Source organism: Papio anubis, chromosome 7 (genome assembly GCF_008728515.1).
Source record: "Papio anubis isolate 15944 chromosome 7, Panubis1.0, whole genome shotgun sequence".
NCBI lineage: Eukaryota > Metazoa > Chordata > Mammalia > Primates > Cercopithecidae > Papio > Papio anubis.
Genome location: NC_044982.1, coordinates 13,713,399 through 13,730,208, shown reverse-complemented (window position 1 = coordinate 13,730,208; position 16,810 = coordinate 13,713,399).

Sequence of the window (16,810 nt, the reverse complement as noted above, 5' to 3'; positions counted from 1 at the left end):
ATGTTCAATGAACTTCACTGAATCGGGCAAAGCACTCAGCTCACGCACGAGTCTTTAGAGCTTCCTAGACCTTCACTCAGCATCTATCCTATTTATACAGCTCATCTGGTTTCTAAAACCATAGTAAAGAAGAGAAATTGCAACTGGCCAGGTACGTTGACAATAGTGTGGATTTAGATCGAGCAGCTTGGCAGGGCTTCCCTCAAAATGGGAAAAGCCATACGAATTTAAAAGCAAAAGATGGCCTGAAGATATTGCTGGCCATAGATGTTCATAGTTTTTGTTAGTCTGTTTTGGCTGCTATAACAAAAGAACATAGACTGGCTTATCAACAACACAGGTTTACTTCTCACAGTTCTGTAGACTGGGAAGTCCAAGATGAAGGCATCAGCAGATGTGGTGTCTAGTGAGGGTCCTCTTCCTCTCAGACAGTCTTCTTACTGTGACCTCACATGGCAGAAGGGGCGAGGGATCTCTCTGGGGCTTCTTTTTTGTTGTTTGGTTTTGTTTTTTTGAGATGGAGTCTCGCTCTGTCGCCTAGGCTGAAGTGCAGTGGCGCGATCTCGGCTCACTGCAACCTCCACCTCCCAGGTTCACACCATTCTCCTGTCTGGGGCCTCTTTTATGGGCACTTATCCCATTCTTAATCCATCCTTGGGAGCTAATCACTTCCAAAGACAACACCTGCAAATAAACTTAGCTACTAGCAATTTGCTTTAATTCATAAACATGGCACAAGTCACTTGAATCAAAGAATTAAAACTTAATTAGGACTAGAACACATATTCTCAACATAGGTGATGTCACCCCCAAGGGGGTTAAATTTCCTAGGAGGGTAAAGATACCTTACTGTTTTCATCACTACATACTGCATGCATAAAGAGCCTAGATATGCATGCAGTATGTAACAGTATATCTGTGGTATTAGGATTGTACGTGTGGGCTGGGCATGGTGGCTCATGCCTATAATCTCAGTACTTTGGGAAGCCGGGATAAGCAGATTGCTTGAGCTCAGGAGTTCACAACCAGCCTGGGAAGCATGGTGAAACCCCATCTCTACCAAAAAAAAAAAAAAAAGCCGGTTGTGGTGGCATGCATCTATAGTCCCAGCTACTCAGTAGGCTGAGGTGGGAGGTTTACTTGAGCCTGGGAAGTTGAGGCTGTAGTGAGCTGTGATCATGCCACTGCACTCCAGCCTGGACAGGAGAGCAAAACCTTGTCTCAAAAAAATAAAAAAGACATACAGTAGTCATATAGGTAGTAATGTAAAAAAGACATACAGGTAGTAATAATGAAAAAAAATTGAGAAACACTGGGCTAGAATGATAAGGCAGAGACCTGTTTCCTGCCCTCATGGAGCCTACATTCTAACAAATGAAACTGATTTTATTTTATTAAAATTTTACATCAATACATACATATTATTGGGGTACATGTGATAATACATTCACATAATTTGTAAAGATTAGTGTCATCGGGACATTCATCACCTTAATTATTTTTCTTTATGCTGGAAATATTCTAAATATCCTAGCCATTTAAAAATGTAAAATAGATTATTGTGAACTATAGTCACCCTATGGATTTATCAAACAGTGGGTCTTATTCCATCAACTATTTGTATCCATTAATTGGCCTCTCTTCATTCCCTCCTCCCCGCTACCTTTCCTGGTCTCTGGTAACTGCCAGTCCACTCCATGAGATCCAATTTTTTACCTCCCACATATGAGTCAGTACATGCAATATTTGTTTTTCTGTGCCCGGTTTATTTTACTGAACATAATGACCTCCAGTTCCATCCATGTTGCTACAAATGACAGGATTTCATTCTTTTTATGGCTGAGTAATATTCCATTGTGTGTATATGCCACATTTTCTTTATCCATTCATCCATAAATAGGCACTTAGGTTGATTCTATGTTTTGGCTATTGTGAAAAGGAAACTGGTTTTTAAAGTCATGCATGACCTGACCCTCACTACCGCATGACTTTCAAGCCACTCCCCACATCTCATTCTACCCTTGTCTCTTGACCACTATGCTAGCCTATTACTGTTCTGATTATTACTGCCTGTCCCACTTCCTGCCCCACTGATATCAGCCTTGGCCACATGACCTGACTTTCTTTGACTCACCAGCCAAATATTAGTGGTGAAATATTAGTGGAACAGTTCCCTTCCTCAGCAGAAGCTTTAAGAGTCATCTGTGGCTCTGATACCTAACTCGTTCCCTCTCCATGAGTTTAGCATGTCCCAGATAGGGGCTGTCCTTCAGCCTAGGCCCTGGAATGAAGCATGTCCACAGTGGACATGTGGCTGGAATGAAAAGTAAATCTTTGCTTTTGTGGATTCCTGAAATTAGGAGGAATAGCTAACAATAGCTGACTAGTGTGTCCACCAGTGCACTAACCAAGCCTTCTTCCTGCTTCCAGACCTTTCCTTCTTGACTTTTGTCCCCTCCTAATGTCAGCATAGATGCCACTTAGTGAAATCAGAACTCCATCTTTCCCTGCAAAAAGAAAAAAAAATAGTAGCCTAGGTGTTTGTAGGCAGAATGATGCTCCCCCACAAAGATGCCTGTGCCCTTCTTTGCCCTCGTCACTGCAACCTGTAAATATGTCATCTTACAAGGCAAAGGGGGTGTTGCCAATATGGTTAAGGATCACAAAATATGGAGATTTTCCTGAATTACCCCACAGGGATCCTTAAAAGATGGAAAAGGAAGCAGAAGAATCAGAGACGATGTGACAAGGGAAGCAGGGGTTGCAGCAATGCCATTCTTGGCTTTGAAGGTGGAGGAAGGAAGGGGTTCTGAGCCACAGACTGCAGGAGGCCTCTAGAAGCTGAAAAAGATGAGGAAACAGATTCTCCCCTAAAGCCTTTACAAAGAAATGTAGCCCTGCTGACACCTTGATTTTAGCCCAGTGAAACCTACTCCAGACTTATGCTCTCTAGAACTGCAAGATAATAAATTTGTGTTGTTTTAAGCCACAAAGTTTGTGGAAATTTGTTACAGCAGCTGTAGAATATGGGCATGGCATCCCTCCCTGGTGAGGAGCTCCCACAACACCCTCATCACAGTCCTTGTGCTTCACAGGGCTGCCTCTTCACTTTCCACCCCACCAGCTGGACTCCAGGCTTGACATTTCAACTCTATCACGGTTGTCTCTTCAGAGCTCAGAATAGTGCAAGGAACTTAGTAAGTGCTCGGTGCAGATTTGTCGGATGAACAATTTTCAAAACCAGGACTAACTTAGAGCTGAATGCTACTATTTTTCTGACTTGATGACTTAAGTAGCTGTGGTCCTTAGAAGCCACTTACCATCTCTGACCCTCAATTTCCTTGTTAAAAATGGAGAAAATGCCACCATCACAAAGAAGTCCCCCATAGGGAAACAGAGCATTTTCTATGTTGTAAAGTGCATTCCAATTTGAGTTTTTTTGGATGGCATGTTTATAAAGTCGAATGAAGCTGAGATAGTGAAAAGCGGCCCTGCTAGACAATCACCCATGTGTCCAGCAGAATATAAACAATACTCAGAACGACATTGACAAGGCCAGTCTTGGGAGCACAAAAATTACTAAACATTCCCTTCTTCTAATAAGCATTGCCCCTTTCTGAACAACTGCTGCTGCTTTGCCAATAACAACTCGAGCCCCATTTTAACCCTCTTAGATAACAATGACTGAGCTACTCAGTCACCAAATTGTCCCTGCTTCTCGACAACATCCATCCCAGAACTGGCCCCCATTACTTATTCTCCCTCATAATGTTCCAACACAAGCCAAAACCCTTTAAGAAGTCCATCAGCTGGGCTCAGCAGCTCACACCTATAATCCCAGCTCTTTGGGAGACAGAGATGGGAGGATCACTTGAGTCCAGGAATCCCAGACCAGCCTAGGCAATATAGCAAGATCATGTCTCCACAAAAAATTTAAAAATTAGCCTACCATGGTGGTGCACACCTGTAGTCTTAGCTACTTGGGAGGCTGAGGTGGGAAGTTCACTTGAGCCCAGGAGTTCGAGGTTACAGTGACCTATGGTCACACCACTGCACTCCAACCTGGGCAACAGAGGGAGACCCTATCTCTTAAAAAAAAAAAAAAAAAGGCCCCATCATCTCCCGTTACTGAGATGTTCTTGAGTACACAGTCTCCCTTGCTCCAGCGAGTCTAATAAACCTCGTAGTTTTGTTTTGTTTATTTGACTACAAGTGTGGTTTTCAGTCAGCTCTGATAGAAGCTCCTCATATTCAGTTCTATAATTTTACAGACAAGCAGACGGATCCAAAGACCCATCAAGGTCCTCCAATTAGCAGTAGAAATGAGATCAAGCATATGTTTTGTTTGTTTTCACATGGCCATGGGTTTGGCCTATTTGGTTACTAAATATGTCAGTGTATCAAATCCGTCTGGCACAGAATCTTCTATTTCTCATCTTGACTAGGACCTTCCAGTAGCTTTTAGGCAGGGAGAAAACCTGCCATATTTTTTCAAATAATGCTTAGTTCTGGGACAAAGCCAGATACATTCTAATGAGAGTTAATTGTTCTTTATCAGTGTGAGAGGAAGCAGGTGTGGGTTCCCGCTGACATCTGATTTATTTCTTTGAGATCTTGGAACAGACACTTCATCAGCCACCCAGGCAGGAAATTGCTTTTCTACAGAAGGTAAACAAGAGGGTTTTCTTTATTTTTGGCCATAAAATTGGACCCAAAAATCATTTCAAATCACTTGGAGTTTTTTTTTTCTTCTCATTATTTGAATTATATTCCTTAATTGTGGGAAATACAGAAAAGAAGAAAATATTCACCCATAGACCCAACACTCCAGGCTAATAAGTTGTCCCATTTGGCCTGTTTCCTTCCAGTCTTTTTTTTTTTTTTCCCCCAATCGTGAATGTGTATGTATGTAGGAAGGTCTGGAAGTGGAGAGAGAGCAGATTTTAGTTGAAGCCATACTGTATATATGATTTTCATTTGCATTTTTAAATTACATAACACATGATTACATGCTCACTGTAAAGATCCCAAACAATACCATATGCAGAGCAGAAAGTTCTAGTGCTCTTCAGCACTGCACCTTCTTCCCGTTTTCCAGTGATAGCTACTGTTAGGAAGAACGGGGATAAATACCAGGGTACGTTACTTAGTACTCACAAGTACTCAGTAAGTAAGTGCTTAGTAGTGGGTAAGGGCAGGTATAGCAGTTGGTAAGTGGATTCTTCCCATCCCATCAGTGGTGAACAGACCCTTACCTGACCTCCAGTAGTCTCCTGCCTCCTGGTCATGCCTTCATGTAATTCTCTCCTTATGAGTGCACATAGGATCTGTGACTTGCTGCTAACCAATAGAATATGGCAAATGTGAAGAGATGTCACTCCTAAGACTGGGTTACATTCCATGGCAAAGGTAATAGGCTGTCAGGCTCATGGTTATATTATGTTGTAGAGGATTACACCTTCGCTGGCTGGACCTTTCCTGTTAGCTTGACAAAGTGAGCAGCCGTGTGGGGGAGCCCATGTGGCAAAAGACTATGGGCAGCGTCTAGGGCCTTAGGCAGCCTCCAGCTGACAGCCAGCAAAAATCTGGGCCCTCAATAATACAAGGGCAAGGAAAAGAAGTCTACCAGCAACCTGAATGAACTCGGAAGCAGATTCTTCCCCAGTTGAGCCTCCGGATGAGACCACAGACCTGGCTGACATCTTAGTTGTGGCCTTGTGAAACCAAAAACAAGGAACCTAGTTAAACTATGCCCAGATTCCTCACCCACAGCAATTATGAGATAATAAGTATGTGTTGTTTTAAGCAAAGCTGCTGAACTTGAGGTAATTTGTTATGCGGTGGGAGGAATCTACATTTTCTATGCATTTCCATCCTGCAATGGTCAGGACTCCTCAGGTTTTAAGCAGGAAATACACAACTGACACTGGCAGGGAAACCCAGTTTCACCTAACTTCAGGTATGTTTACATTCAGTGTCTCAAACACTAAAAAACTTTCTCCTTTTAGCTCTTTGTTGTGTCAGCTTAATTCACAGGCAGCTACTTCCCAAAGATGACCACATCGTTCAGTTCACATCCAGTCAGCTTGGTGGCCTCCAGGGAAAAGTATACTGCCTTTTCCCAGTATGTCCAGCAAAAAGCCCTGGGCTTAGTGTCTCTTGGCTCTGGTTGAACTAACTTAAGACATGTGCCTACCAGTCCCTGGGGACAGGTGGATGTGGTTCATATGCCCTATCTAGACCTCATGAGCCAAAAGGGGGAGAGCTGAGCACTAAAAGAAGATAAGGGGGCTGAGAGCAGTGGCTCACACCTGTTTTCCCAGCACTTTGGGAGGCCAAGGCAGGCAGATCATCTGAGGTTGGGGGTTCAAGACCACCAGCCTGACCAACATGGAGAAACCCCATCTCTACTAAAAATACAAAAAAAAAAATTAGCCAGGTGTGGTGGGGCATGCCTGTAATCCCAGTTACCCAGGAGGCTGAGGCAGGAGAACTGCTTGAACCCGGGCGGCAGAGGTTGCGGTGAGCTGAGATCATGCTTCTGCACTCCAGCCTGGGCAACAAGAGTGAAACTCTGCTCAAAAAAAAAAGAAGAAAGAAAATAAGAGCGCTGCTGGGTGGAGAAGGTGGAACAGAAGCTGAATTAAAACAGCAGTCATCCAGATCATGGATATGTATCTTCATATTGCATACAATGGAATATGGAATTGCATATTCATTTGGATACATATCCATGTATCCATTGTTGATGTAACAATGTAACAGTATTACAGTAAATACCTCCCACGAACTTTCTAACATGTTTATGAAAATAAACATGAAGGCCAGGTGGAGTGGTTCAGGCCTGCAATCCCAGCAAACATTGGGAGACCAAGGCAGGTGGATTGCTTGAGCCCAGGAGTTCAAGACTAACCTGGGCAACATGATGAAACCCTGTCTCTACCAAAAAAAAAGTTAAAAAATTAACTGAACATGGTGGCATGCATCTGTAGTATCAGCTACTCAGGAGGCTGAGGTGGGAGTATTGTTTGAGCGTGGGAGGCAGACATTGCAATGAGCTGAGATTGTGCCATTGTACTCCAGCTTGGGTGACAGCAAAACTCTGTCTCAAAAGAAAAAAAAAAAAATTACGGACAAGATGAAAAAATAACACAATGAATATCCATATGCACTCACTTAGACTTCATTGTTAACATTTTGCCCCAGCTGTTCTGTTTTTTTCTGAATAACTTAAGGTGAATTATAGACCTCATGACACTTTATCCAGGATATTCCAGCTTGGACCTAAGAATAAAAGTATCCTCCTATGTAACAACAAAATCATTAACACATCCAACAAATCTAACTTTGTGCAGTGATATTACATATGGTCCATAGTTAAATTTTTCTAACAATCCAAAAAATTTTTTTGTGAGCTACTTTTAATTTTCTGATCCAAGATCCAACCCAAGATTGCATTGGATTATCATTCTCTTCTGTCTCCTTTATCTAGAACAGCTCTCTTTCTTCCCTTTTTTTGGTCCTTTAAATGTTGATATTTTGAAGAGTATGAGCCAGTTATAACATAAGAATTTGTTTATTTCTTTGTGATTAGATTCAAGTTCAACACTTTGGAAAGAATACTATGTAGGTGATGTTGAATCACTACGTCACTTCAAGAGGCAGGCAATGTCAGTGATGCTAACTTCGATCACTTGGTTAAAATGGTTTCCTCTAGTTCTCTTCGTTATAAAGGTATATTTTCCCCTTTTTAGTCAATAAATGTGTGACACCTTGAGACCTTGCAAATTTCCTATTCCCTAACAAACTTTTAGCAATTTTAGAATGCATTGGAGATCCTTGTCTGAATTATATTTAGATGCAAAATGGTGATTTTCTAATTGTATCATCATTCCTTCTATTGTTAGTTGGCTATTTTCTCTCTCTCTACTCCCCCTTTTTAAAAATACTATCATAGCCAGGCGCGGTGGCTCATGCCTGTAATCCCAGCACTTTGGGAGGCCGAGGCTGGCGGATCACCTGAAGTCAGGAGTTTGCGACCAGCCTGACCAAAATGGAGAAACCCCATCTTTACTAAAACTACAAAATTAGCTGGGCATGGTGGCATATGCCTGTAATCCCAGCTACTCAGGAGGCTGAGGCAGGAGAATTGCTTGAACCCGGGAGGCAAGGTTGCAGTGAGCCGAGATTGCGCCATTGCGCTCCAGCCTGGGCAACAAGAGTGAAACTCCGTCTCAAAAAAAATAAAAATAAAAATACTATCACTATGTACTTACAGATTGTTTTTTAAAAATTAAATATGTTAAAATAATTATCCTCATTATTCTTATCTATATATTTATTTTGAGACAGGGTGTTGCTCTGTTGCCCAGGCTGGAGTACAGTGGCATGATAACAGCTCACTGCAGCCTCAACCTTCCAGGCCCAAGCAATCCTCCCACCCCAGCTGAGCTGGGACCACAGGCGTGCACCCCCACACCCAGCTTTTTTTTTTTTGTAGAGATGGGGTCTCACTATGTCTCCCAGGCTGGTCTTGAACTCCTGGGCTGAAGTAATCCTCCCACCTCAGCCTCCCAGAGTATTGGGGTTACAGATGTGAGCCACCGCACCACCATTGTTGATATTTAAATTGTCCCAGATTTGGCCAGTAGGAGCCCCTTCACCCTGTGGCCTCACCTCTCTCCCCATTAGTTTTCAAGCACTTCTTTGTTTTCTTTACTTTGCTTCTTTGCATGCCAAGATGTTCCAGTCTAATCTAGTTCTTCCCTTCTCTAGACCTGGAATCAGCCATTTCTGCAGAAAACCCTGTGATTCCTTTTAGCAGAGAATGGTATTTAGAATCTAAGGGCCTCACTTTAGGATCTCCCATATAATTTTTTAGGTTGCTAACCACCATTTTACTTATTTATTATTATTTTTTGAGACAGAGTCTCCTTCTATCACCCAGGCTGGAGTGCATGGTATGATCTCGGCTCACTGCAACCTCCACCTCCTGGGTTCAAATGATTCTTGTGCCTCAGCCTCCCAAGTAGCTGGGACTACAGGCACGTACCACCACACCCAGCTAATTTTTGTATTTGTAGTAGAGACGGGGTTTCACCATGTTGGCCAGGCTGGTCTTGAACTCCTGACCTCAAGTGATCCGCCCACTTCAGCCTCCCAAAGTGCTGGGATTACAGGCGTGAGCCACTGCACCCAGCCAAGAATGGTATTTAGAATCCAAAGACCTCACTTTGGAATCTTCCATACAATTTTAAAAGTTGCAACCACCATTTTAAATTGCTTCATAATATTTCCATGAAGTGGTTGGACTACAGCTTCACTATTTTAGTGATAATGGGTATTCTGAAGAGTAAGAATCTTTCACTATTCAAAATAATACTGTGATAAAAGGCTGTGTGCATAAAATGTTGTTTTGAATTGAGAATGAGTGCCTTAGGATCCATTCTAGAGTAACTAGGTTAAAGGGTGGAGACACTTTTGAGACTCTCTTTGCAAATCACCTCATTGCCCTCCAGAAAGATTGTGGTAATTTGCCCACTCATTAGAAGTGACTCAGATTCTTAGTGCTCTCTTACCAGCAGTAGTAGTATAATTTTTAAAAATAGGGAAAAAAAAAAAAAAAAAAAACCACGGAGAGGGGAAGGGGCAGCTCTGCAAATCCATATCTATAGAAGCTTGGTTCTCCTTAGAGAATATTCATGTCTTTGATTAATGGGTTAGGTTGAATATCATGTTTCCTGTTGATAATTTGAGCATGTTTTATATAATCAGGCTATTTTATAATGGGAAGACTCAGCAAAAGAAGAACTAAGCAAATACTGTTGATGTTCTCCTAATGTTTGGATAATATGCATAGCGTGATCCAGGAGCGGGAGGACTAAATCGACACAACATGGTCATTCCTAGGCATGGACTGTCCTGTGGCAGACACATTGCTGGAGTCACCACCAGCAGATGAGGCTAGAAGGTTCAAAGCCCCACTGCCAGTCAGCACCCGCTGCAGCCTCTTCTCTCAGGACCCAAGGGCTCCCAGGGGAACATGTAGTCCCTCTACCCATGGCAAAACAGCTACAGGAGAGAATGGGACCAAGGCAAGACTTAAGCCTGCGGTTCCCATTCCATAGTTGCATAAGCCACAGGTTGTGGGACTCCATCCCACACCTCAGCCCAAGTACTTCATTCTGAGGGTTAACATAGCTGTCGGGAGGAACAGCAATCAACCTGGGTTTTGAAAGGGAGAAAGATTTCAAACAGATGGGTTGAAATGCAAATGAGAACATTCTACGAAGAGAAAGCAACACCTCAGGGTTCTCATGCTGGCCTCACCCAAGCACCCCAGCTTCTCATGCCATACCCACCCATCCGCATGTCATATGCACCTGCAAAGCATCCTCCTCACTGGCTCAGTCTTATCCGAGCCGTCACCACCATTGCCACCCCCAAACCCTTCCTGGCTACACCCTTGTTCCATGCCCACCATCCCCCCAACTGTATTCATTCATTCATTATCCAAAAGTGTCCTGGAAGCCAACCATGTACTAGCCGTGTGCCAAGCATGTGCTAGACACAAGGACTATAGTCACGCACCAAACAGAATCTGTCGCTCCCTCCAGGGAGCTCATAGCTAAGGGAAGGAGGCAAATTAAATAACAGATAAATGTGCAATTTCCAATGCCATGGGTTGCGATGCCTGCTGGAAAGGAAAAGTAAAGACTGGAACGAGAAACCACAGTGGGCTCCACTAACCCAGCCAGATAACCCTCCACCCCACTCCCATCACCCACATTGGAAGCATCTCCTTGGCTGTAGCCCTCACCGCTTGGGCGCTCTTTGAGGGCAGGAACTGCATTGTGATCATCTTTGTGTCCCCAGCACCTTGCAGGGTGCCTGGCTTCTGGTCCTTCCATCACACGAATGGTGACAAAGGCCGGCAGGGACACACATCCAGGGCGTAGTGATGGATGCAGCTCAATGAACTCAGTTTTAAGAGGCAGAACACTGTCCCCCGCCCCTCCGACAACCACCGGCTAGGTACCAGGGACCAACCCTCTCAACACCCAAGAGCTTCAATCTCTGCATTGGTGAGAAGTGGAAGCTTAGGGAGGCACCTTTCTGAATTCTGGGGCATGAACATTTCTGAGAACATTCACCTTTTGTCCCTATATACGACAGAGGTTCTGTGACCTGACAAAGGATGATCTTCAAGTGTGCAGAATCCAGCTCTGATGCAGTTTGGTCTCATGCTCCACAGGAAGTTTGAAATCGCAGCCATATTAGGTAAAGATCGCCTTATCTGTGGCTTCCAAGCCCAATCAAGATTCATTCCTGGGGAAACTGGAAACAACATACGGGAAGCATTTTGTAGTTGCTTAAAACAAAACAAAAAACACCAAGACTGGAGTTGCTGGAGGTCATGGAAACTCAGCTGGGGCCCAACAGACCCTGAAGGAAATGGAAGACGCCTGCTCTAGCCCAGAGGGTCACTGAGCTCTGCAGCCTGGGAGCTGGGTGCAAGGTTCAGATCCCTCTCCCTGACTTCCTCTACACAGCCTGCGCCTCCAGAACAGAGTCTCTGTATTAGTACTTTTTCATGCTGCTGATAAAGACATACCCAAGACTGGGAAGAAAAATAGGTTTAATAGACATACAGTTCCACATAGCTGAGGAGCCCTCACAATCACCACAGAAAGCAAGGCGGAGCAAGTCACGTCTTGCATGGATGGCAGCAGCCAAAGAGAAAGAACTTGTGCCAGGGAACTCCTCTTTATAAAACCATCAGCTCTCATGACGCTTATTCACTATGGTGAGAACAGCACGGGAAAGACTTTCCCCCATGATTCAATTCCCTCCCACCAGGTCCCTCCCACAATGCTTGGGAATTGTGGGAGTAACAATTCAAGATGAGATTTGCATGGGGGCACAGCCACACCGTATCAGTCTCCTTCCCCGAGAGCACCTGGCCAGGGCCTCTCCTACCCAGAACTGTCCCCAGCCCTCCTGCTGCTTGCTTTGCCAAGGTTGCCTATGCCTTCCTCTCTCTCACCCCCACCCTACTCCACACCCTGCCTTGGCTCACTCCAGGCCACGTTTGGTTTCTGAAAGGCCACTGGTGTCTCCACTGCTGAGTATGCCAAGGCACCTGCGCAGGGAGGGAGCCTCATCTTGTCATACAGACCTGGGCTCTGACTATGCTGGGGGTCTGGACATGTCACTCAACAGTGCTGACCCCATTTGTGCAGAACAAAGTTGCCCAGGTCACAGGGCATTGGAAGCTTAGAGGAGAGGATAATGAAGCAATTCTGTGTGAAGGGCAGCATCACACATGGTCTCCTATGGAAAACCATCCTTTTCTCCTCACCCCTCACAGAACTTGGCCTCACTCTTACAGTACTTAGGAACATAATAATCACTCTAGCTACTGTTTTTTGAACAAAAGGAAGTTACCTAGCTTCTCACAGTCTCCATTTCCTCATGTTAAATGTGGCTAATGATGTCCATTGCTTTGGGTGGTTATAAGGGTTTAAATAAGATGATGGGTGTGTAGTGCAGAGCCTGGTGTATGACAACAATAACTGTAACAAAAATAAAATAGTTACTGGTATTATAGTAATATATAGTATACTAATGAGTATGCACTTAGTAAGTTCTGCCAGGCAATGTGTTTGCTGTGATTCATAATCAATTTCCCCACTACTGTCTGGAAGGAAACATAATTATTATCCCTTGTTTATACATGAGGAAACCACAGATGGTAAGCAGTGAGTGTGGCTGCACCTGCCTCAGCCCTACGGAGTCCTCAATGGGAGGGCCTGCACTTTCCCCTCCATCGACCCCCCGCCTTCATGCACACATGATGCCATGTAACAGGTGTTCTTTCATCCAGTGCCTGTTTATTGAGCACCTGTTATTTACCAGGCATTATTCTTGGTGCTAGGGATATGTCGTAGCTCAGGCTGCTGTAACAGAATACCATACATTGGGTGGCTTAACCATTTATTTCTTACATTTTTGGGGGCTGGGAAGTCCAAGATCAAGATGCTGGCAGATTCGGTGTCTGGCGAGGGTCTTCTTCCTGACTTGTAGATAGCTGCCTTCTTGTGGTGTCCTCACATGGCAAAGACCGAGCAAGAGCTCTGTTGTCTCTTCCTCTTCTTATAAGGACACTAATAGCATCATGGGGGCTCCACCCTCATGATTTCATCTAAACCTAATTACCTCCCAAAGGCCCCACTGCCAAATGCCATTACATGGGTGATTAGGACTTCGACATACGAATTTGGGGAGGACACAAACATTTAGTTTATAGCAGGATATGAGCTTGAAAAGATGTTTAGGAAATTTTAAAATCTGTTAAAGAAATGGTCAAAAAAAGGGAAAGAATCAAATGGAACTTCTGGGGATAAAAAGTATAATAATTGAAAGAGATACTTAGTGGAATAAGAAGCAGACATCCAAGAGAAAAAAAGGACAAAAAAAAAACCTCTATGCACATCTCTATTAACACACTAAAAAACAAAACCATTCATTTAAAATGTAGGCAAGTTAAAATTAAATTGTATTTTTCAAAGACGTATCAGGGTGAAGGCTGCTCTTAATTTGCTTCCATAACATTAAACAGTGGTATTGACTCTTTTTCTTTCCATGTGCTGATCAATACGCAATCATTGATAGAGGATATTGGACACAGCAGAGGACTAGCTCACCAATGTGACAGACACAATGCCACCATTTTGGATGAATGATTATTGAGTATTGAGTTGCCCGGTAGTGGGCCAGCTACTTTGAACCAAGCATCCATGGACAGAAAGACTTTGATTACATGCAATTCCATGGTAGGTTTAATACTGCCATAGTTTCAAAGTCATAAATAAATGTAAACAATCATTTAAGATATTTGCAATTTCCACTGGTAACAAATTCACAGGCGTAAAATTGTGGTTTGTTGTCTACATTCATAATTACATAAAATACTTAATTTAATTTAATTTTTATTTTTTAAGATGGAGTCTCACTCTGTCACCCAGACGGGAGTGCAATGGCATGATCTCGGCTCACTGCAACCTCTGCCCCCAGGGTTCAAGTGATTCTCCTGCTTCAGCTTCTCGAATAGCTGAGATTATAGGCACCTGCCACCACACCTGGCTAATGTTTGTATTTTTAGTAGAGACGGGGTTTCGCCATGTTGGCCAGGCTGGTCTCGAACTCCTGACCTCAGGTCATCCACCTGCCTTGGCTTCCCAAAGTGCTGGGATTACACTGTGCCCGGCCAAATACTAAATTTTAGAGAGTAAAGAAAGTAACAATGCAACTTTTCCCCCATTTAAGTTAATTGACTCCCTAAATTCTGTTTATGAGCTTCTCATCAACAGCAAACCCTAGGTTGAAAACTCCTACATTAGCTGGAAGGCACCTAGGTCCCTAGGCCCCCTGTTCAGAGGACAGTTGCATAGTTGGTCACCAAGATCACCCAATGAGCTCTTCTACTACACCATTGAGATTTGGAAGTTGTTTGTTACAGCAGCTAGTATTACTTATTTTAACTAATACAGAAATCAAAGTTTAGATTTAAGAAGTCCAATAAATAAAAAGAAATCCACATATAGACAAATCATAATGAAATTGCACAAAAACAGAGAGAATGAGTTTTTCTTTCCTTCTTTCTTTTTTCTTTCTTTCTCTCTCTGTTTCTCTCCCTTCCTTCCTTCCTTCCTTCCTTTCTCTCTCTCTCTCTCTCTCTCTCTCTCTCTCTCTCTCTCTCTCTCTGTCTCTCTCTCTGTCTCTCTCTCTGTCTCTCTCTCTCTCTCTGCCTTTCTCTGTTATGCAGGCTGGAGTGTGGTGGTACGATCATAACTCACTGCAGCCTCATACTCCTGGGCTCAAGCAATCCTTCTACCCTAGCCTCCCAAGTAGCTGGGACCACAGGCATGTGCCACCATGTTGGCTAATTTTTGTGGATATGGAGTCTTGCTTTGCTGCCCAGGCTGCTATTGAACTCCTGGCCTCAAGTCTTGGCCTCCCAAAGCTCTGAGATTACAGGTGTGAGCCACTGCACCTGGAAGAGAAGGTCTTTAAAGCAGCCAAGGAGGAAAGAGAGATTGCTTTCAGTGAGACTAACAGTTGACTTCTCATGAGCAATAATGGGAGCCAGAGGACAGGGCATGATTACCTTCCATGTCTGAGAAAGCATGAACTGTCGGCCTAGAATTCTATATTCAGCAAAAGTATCTTTTAAGAATATGGCTGAAATAAAGACATTTTTCAGACCAAAAAAAGAAATGGGCTGTTTGAAGTGAGTTACACCAGATTCTGGGAGAAGAAGAAGGACAATTCCCATGATTCGAATGATTCCTCAGGTTGCTCTGGACTCTCTCCTTCTGCCCCAGCCTGAGCAGTAGGGAAGTGAAATGTGAACCATACTGTGCCCCATCAGCATTCTTGCCTGAGGATAAGTTACATAAATGGTAACATCAGTTATCTGCTTCTAACAAAATCCCTCCAAACTCAGTGATGTAAAATAACAGTATTGCTCATGAGTCAGTAGGACAATCTGTTCATCTGGACCAGGCTCCGCTGGTCTTAGCTGGGCTTACTCATGGTCTATAGTGAGCTGGCAGGTCTGTTGGATACTGACTGGTCTAAGTGGCCTTACTCATACATCCGAGTTGGCTGGCCATTGGCTGGAGTTGATGGGGGTAACTGGGCTATGTGTCTCCCACCATCCAGCAGGCTAGCTTGAGCTTGTTCATGTGGGTGGCAGGGCTCCAAGGGAGTAAGGAAAACTGCAAGACCAGGCCTGGAACTGGCACCTTGTCACTTCTGTCTCATTCTGTTGGTCAAAGTGTAAGGCCAGCCCAGCTTCAAGAGGTCAGGAAACAGACTCTACCTCTTAATGAAAGAAGCAAAAAAGTTGTCTTACAAAAAGGCAGGGAGGGGAATCCTGAATCATTGGGACCATTTTTCCCCCCAAATTTGTCAAAGTGACTTTGAAATAAAGGCCCCAAGCTAGTGTGGTGTGGCTCTAGAGGAAGAAATCTTAGGGAAATTATGAAAAGTCCCAGGCATCATGCCCTATAAATATATCATTTGATCTTTGTAACTACCCAAACAGTTAGATGCCATTGGCAGGGAGAGCAAGTAACCAAGTAACCTGACTGAGGTTGCCTTGATAAAGCCAGGTCAACGATAAAGACAGGACTTGAACCAGGTCATCTAACATCAGGGCCAGTCTCTTACCCACCTACTCCGTTGCCTTCCTGACAATGACACTCAGCGTGTGAACCTGGGTGTATGGCTGTGTGTACGTCACAATCTTTCTAGGCTTCAGATACTTCAGTGTTTTGTTTTCTTAATAAACACATGTGTGACTAAGATGTAATAATTCTTGTTAGTGCTTTGGAGAAAGAAAAGTACTACATAAGCTCAAGATTACAGGAAAAACATCATGAAGACTATCCCTCCAGCAACAAGCAATGGAAATGGATGGGCTGCAACTCAGGTCCGGCTCTGCCAATTGCTTAGCAAGTCACTGGGTCTCTCTGAGTTTTCCTCATCGGTAAAGTGGGGACCCTTCTCTGACAGTGGTTTCAAGGATTTGATGAAATGATGTATTTGACAATGCCTTGTTTTTCTCAGTGTACAGCAGGCACTGGCGTCTGTTTCCTTCCCTGGTATCTCCTTCTATGCACTGGGAAAATCCTACGGGCTTGGAGCAGCTTTGCCAGGACACCTGATGAGAAGAGGGCATCTTTGCAAGCTCTGTTTTCTCAGACATCCTACGTGGATTGCTATTTCTGCCAAAGCGTAATTA